We start from the raw sequence: 6,311 nt of genomic DNA, 5'->3' as shown, positions 1-6,311 counted from the left end.
AACTCCAACAACAACAACAACAACAACAACAACAACTACTACAACAGCCACTTGCAAACTGACTGGCATAGGGCACAAAACTCTCTGTCAGAGGAGTCTCTGCCTCGTTTCAAAATGTTTCACTTCGTTGCGCACGCGTCAACAGCAGCAAAAATGCCGGGGTCGATCAGTACTCTAACTAAACACATACATATGTACATATTTATAACTACATATTCGTATAAGTATGGGCATACATATATATAATATGGTCATCTAGAATTAATGCTAATTTCGTTCATTACATCAGTTGCCATGGGAAATTTTAAACAATAAACAAATCATTTTTTATTTGGGGGGATTTCTCTGCAGAAGGCAGAATGAACCTTAAAACTAAATACCAAATCTAAATATTGTATATTACCCTTTAAGGATCAACGATTAGCCAATTCGGTCAACCTAACCCAGTGAAAGATTAGCCTACTATTGACTATATAGCTAGATTGGTCATATATGTAGATGGTAAGGACTTCACGGTTTTACGGGCCCCGGCCTTTCAAAGCAAAAAAATATGTAAATTATTGTTCATTCGTTTACCAAAATATAGTCTAACAGCAAGCAAACGAGCTTAATTGACAAAAATTTAATTTTACAAAATCTGAATATTCTTCAAAGTTACAGATTTGCCAAATTAAGAGGCGCATCAGTAACTTTGCTAAAGTGTTCCGATTTTGGAAAAGGATATCTCTTTTTAATGCTCTTAGATTCAATGTCGTCTTAACCAATAAACTTAAAAGGCAAAATATTCCAATAAACCTTATTTTCATCAATTTGTATTCATATCTAGAAACCTAAAGTTTTTGCAAATTTTCATAATTTTTTTTTTATCAAAAATAAGATCGAAATTCAATTTTCCGAATATTCAAGTGTTTGACTTTTTAGAATCGTTTTGAAATTGATAAAAATTAAAAAAAAAAGAAAATAAAAAAAATGTATACTTGCGAATCTGTAAATGTGTTAGTTTTTCACTGATTTTCATTAACTTTCTAAGTTTCCCATTAAAGAGTGGTCTTGTAACTTGAAATAAAACCACGTTAACTTCTATTTTAGCTACCTTCAACCTATATAAATAGGGCTAGAATTAATGAGAAAGCCGTCCTGGACAATGTGCAGAATAGTTGTCTTTCTTTATACATATTTTGATGTTAGTTAAAACTCTTTAAGAAAGATCAAACCTTAACTGCAGTGAAATTAGCTTAAAGTTAACTAAAGACGAATTTTTTGTTTCGTATCTTATGTTAGTCAAAGAATGATCTCACTGAAATTTTGATCTCTCTTTCGAACGGGACTTATGGACTTATCTAACTTTTGGTAATACAAAATGTAATTTTTTGCAAAACACCTGAGGGTGTCAAGCGATATTGAAAAGATATAGGTATATTAACAATATATATCTTTATGATTGATTTCAGTGGGAATGTATGTCAGATTATATGCGATTTCAGTAACCTTCGAATGATCGCAAACGATCGCAACGATCGCATTTGAATTTGAAAAGAAAAACGTGAAATGCGGATGAGAGCAACTTCGTTGACGATTATTATTATGATAGTAGTAGAGGGGGGACAGTCGCAGTCAAAACACATATCTATTATAATGTGATCTGTTATATATACAATGGTTTTGTTTTTTATTATATATATATTGAGTGGTTTTATTTAGCCTTTCTAGAGATCATTCATGGTCTCTAGTGTCAACGGAAAGTCAACATCAGATGTCCCCCTGTGGGCTTAATGGACTTCATCTTTGACATTTTATTTTCAGTTTTCCTCACTTTACTTCTGTTTTCTTCTCTCTTTTTTTTTATTATTTTGGGTTTTGTGTTTGGGTTTTCTGGGTCAAACGTTGGATGTTAGACAACAATAAATGGTTATGCAAAAGATTTAAACAAATTACAAAATGAAAATCGCACAACACAAGGCTGAGGACACTTGAAGCGGAAGTACTGGAACGCAGGGCGGAGGCCAGGGGTAGAATGAGCGGAAGTTTCATACCAACAAACTTGAATATACATACATATATACATACATATATATATAAATAATTGTGCAAATGCGGGCGGTGACATTCAGAGTTTTTGAACACCATTGAACCAGAAATCATGACAACTTTTTACGCTCTTTGAGCATGACTCACAGAAAGGTTTATAAGAAACATACTTGGGAGGGGGCGAGTGGAACTACCTGCAGATACAACTAATAGCAACAACCTACCTGTTCTATGTCTGAATGAGTGTTTAATTTAAAGATTCGCAACGCTTGAGTTAAGTCAACATGATTCTAAGGTTCTACAGAACCTTAACCACTGAACCGGCAGGGAGATTATGCAACATTAACTAATAATTTATTCTTACTTTATAATAAATAACATAATATTCAGAGTTGTAATACATTTTAAATTAAATCAAAATAAAATCGGTTGGAACCCATTAAATTAGCTAACAAAAACTTCAAATTCTAAAATTATCTTAACTTTGTTAACTTTATCTTTACTTGGTTTTCTTTTTAAACTATAATCTTTACAATCTGGAAAACATATTTTACCTCAGTCAACTTCTTATTTTATCTATCTAAACTGGAGTGCAAAAATCCTTTTTAAAACCTCCAAACACAATTGATTTATTATAAAATTGATACTTTTGAATTTTAAAGTCTCAGAAATTCTTGTATATAAATTGATTTCGGTAATATTTCTCCGAACTTTTGCGTGTAGGGCAAAAAGATATATATTCTATTTAAATTAAGCTGACAACAGTTTAAAAAAGGAAAAACTTGGGCCCCTGCTTAAATCTGGTAGGTTCTAACTTTTACTATTTAAAACAAATATACCTACATATCTTAAGGATTTTTTGAATATATGTTTCTCTAAGGATCAGGAAATGCTCCTTGAATATTAGCAAAGAATGAGTACTACAGAGAGTAGAGTGCAGACATTAGTAACAAATGAAAAAAAAACGTAACAATTAATTTTAATTCAGTTTTAGATTAGCCTGATCTCTCCCCCCTCTATCTCTCTTTCCCTCTCTTTCTCTCTTTCTTTCATTCTGTTAACTTCTTTTATCTCACTTAACTGAGACTTAATACTTTTACTTTTCTTAAACATCAACTTATTGTTTATTTTTTGATTTGGCTTTTGTTTTTGTTATTAAGTTATCAAAAGCAGAACACACCGCTAACATTTGTGGTGAAGAGATATGTATAAACATATATATACAGATGTCTAACGGTAAATAGAACTGAAGCACAGCCTTCATCTTTTAACATCTTTCATCTCTGTCAGAGTTTGGCCAATTCAAATTCAAATCGAGGGGAGTTTTCACTTTCCGCACACACACACGCACACAAGTCTATGTATGTATTTAATAGATAAAATAGAAAGCAAAAGTTCAAACTTTTGAACCTGCCAAGAGAATCGTTTCTACAAAGAAAACCAAAATCTATTAGAAGCCAACAAGAAATGAAATGAAATTCTCTTCTATTATTAGCAAAATTTTAAGAAGTTAAATTGGCTCAGTTTATTTTAGAAATTATGCAGACATTTATTTGTTATTTATTCCTCAGTCACTCATTCATTTATTCAAAATCATTCAGTCAGTCTGTGAAAGTAAGTTTCAACCAAAACACAACACAATTCGTTCACATTCGTTTTGGCCAAAGCTAACAACCAACATTTGTCTAACCAAAGTGACTAACTGACTGACTGGCCAGAGATAAGAGGCAAGAAGAGTGATGCATGTTGCAAGTGAAGCAAGATGCGAATTGTGACAGGTTAGTGTGAGTTGCATGTGAATTGCAAAATGAATAATCTTGGTGAATGGTGATGCATTGGGGGCGTAGGTAAAGTTGACTCTATGGCAAATGTGGTCAAAATGCCCTTCACCATAAAGTGCTGACCCATATACTGTTATGAATAGATTGAGTAGACTTTGGTCAAGAGTGCAATCAATCCTATAAATCCATTTTCAAATCAATTGTCATCAAGAGATTTCATTGACTCAAGCAGACTTAATTTGTGATTTTAATTATGAATTGATTGCTTAAAAGTCATGAGCATGAGAATTTGGTTTAGTTTTTTCATGCCAACCGGTTTTCCCCCCTCTCTCTCTCTCTCCATGTTTGCTCTCCCTGTAATCCTTTTTGTGTTTTCTTCAAATTGATAATGAGCCATTGCCGACCAAATATGTCCAGTTGAGGATTAGCTAGGCTGTACAACCAAGCAAATGGCCAATTATGACGGCGACAACAACTAAACCTGTTGCAAAAGCAAAAGAGCAAAGAAAAGCCAAGCCAACTGTCGGCAATGTTGTTTTTATGTATGTTTGTATGTGTGGAAAATGCTGTATGTAAACGCTTTGCCTTAATAATTGACATTGGTGGAAAGTTGTTGCCGGTTGTTGACCGTTCAGCCGGTCGGTCGACCGATCAGCTAACAACTGGCTAACATCGCCCGCGCCTTTGAGTCTGGCAAAATGAAAGCAAAAGGATGGTTAATGGCGGGAATGATGATGGTTCGACTAGCCCAAGAAACTGGTTTCCACACTCCTCTCCTTGCTAGATTTTCCAAAACCAAAATCAAACTACAGAAAAAGAAAAGATAGAAAAAAAAATTGCTCACAAAATTTCACTTTTTCTTTGACTTGTCTGTCTAATTAACGCAAAAACAAAAACCACTAAATAAAAATATAAAGATAAATAAAAAACATTTCAAAATTGTAAGAAATATTGAAAATAATTACATTTACTGATTGGCTGAGTAATTATTTTGCACCGATTTCAACTAAATTATTATAGCTTGAGCAATAAAGCTGAAATTGGTGAATTAGTCATAGAATATAATAGTTAATTTGTCATAGCATACTTTTGGGTAACACACAAATACACAACAACAATAACAAATTGAAAGTAATTTTCAATAGAAGAAAAATATCAACGGGGGAAGTAGAAGAGGTAGAGAGGGGAAGGTGTAAAGAGGACTATATAACCAATGCACAGTGGTTCAAAACATAGAAAAATAAATCAGATCAACTTGTATTTAACTATTAAATAAATTGACCAATTGGGGTTATCCTTAATAGAATTTTGCCAGCCACAAAAAGGTTTTTGTTGAAAAGATTTACTTAACCAAATTTTAAACAATTCAATTTGAAAAGTACACCAGTGTATGTGGTGTATTTGTGTGTGTGTGTGTGTGTGTGTTTGTGTGTGCAATACCGAAACAAAATACCATTTTTAATGCGCTTTTGTTGTTGCTGCTACGGAATTCTTACTTGCTCTTGCGCAGTGGATGGATCAAGTCAGTTAAACATGGATATGGATAGCTGGTCCGTTCATTATATATTTACCATGCCTCTCTCTCTCTCTCTTCCTCATCCCCTCCCGCACACTCTGGCGATGGTAACTTTGACTTGCAACATATGGGGAGAGGGCTCCTCAACACATTATAAAGCAGTCAGCACAATCGTATATACATACATATGTAATTATCGCAGCTAGACTATTTTTTTTTTGGTTGTATAACTTAATCAAAATATAAAAACTATGCTTAAATTGCTAGCGTCTAAAAATACCTAGATACAAGACGGCCTTAGTCTATGGAGAGAAAGCTTATACTATTTTTGCCCCAAAGCATGGAATTTTATTCGAAATATGTTCTCTAATGAGAATATGATTTCCACCGACTCCATGTCCATATACATGAAAGTTGAAGCCATCATTCATTATATTTGAAATCTCTTTGACAAGATCATCATACGCGATACAAACAAACATAATTATTTCAAGATACTCAGTGGCGGATCTAGTTTGGATGAACTGGGTTTGTGGGAAGTGCTTGGTGGAATAAAATTAATATCGTAAATCAATCAGTCAAGAAATCAGCTTTTGAGAAGTTCATTAAAATATTCTAGGTGTTCCTGATACGAACATTTTCAAGATCAATTTCTATTAGATATAGCAAAACTTGGCTCATATTAAGTTTAGTTTAGTTCCAATATTTCGCCCTTAAGAAGGGATTGGTTAAAGCATATACAAGATTTTTAGGCCTATAAGGGTTTTGGTTTTTAAAATCAATTAAACATACCAAACAGCATTATTTCCTTTTTCTTTTTACACTTTTCACTTGGATAATATTATTGCTCTTTTCATTGTCAACTGTTTAACAATCACAAATCCAAAAAAAAAAATATATATATATGTATATATTTATTTGTAAAATCAATTAGAAATTGGTTTTTGTTTTATCATTTTATATTCACACACACACAAGAACATACA

Source organism: Drosophila willistoni (genome assembly GCF_018902025.1).
Source record: "Drosophila willistoni isolate 14030-0811.24 chromosome XL unlocalized genomic scaffold, UCI_dwil_1.1 Seg141, whole genome shotgun sequence".
NCBI classification, from domain to species: Eukaryota; Metazoa; Arthropoda; class Insecta; order Diptera; family Drosophilidae; genus Drosophila; species Drosophila willistoni.
Note: the sequence above shows the minus strand (reverse complement) of the source record.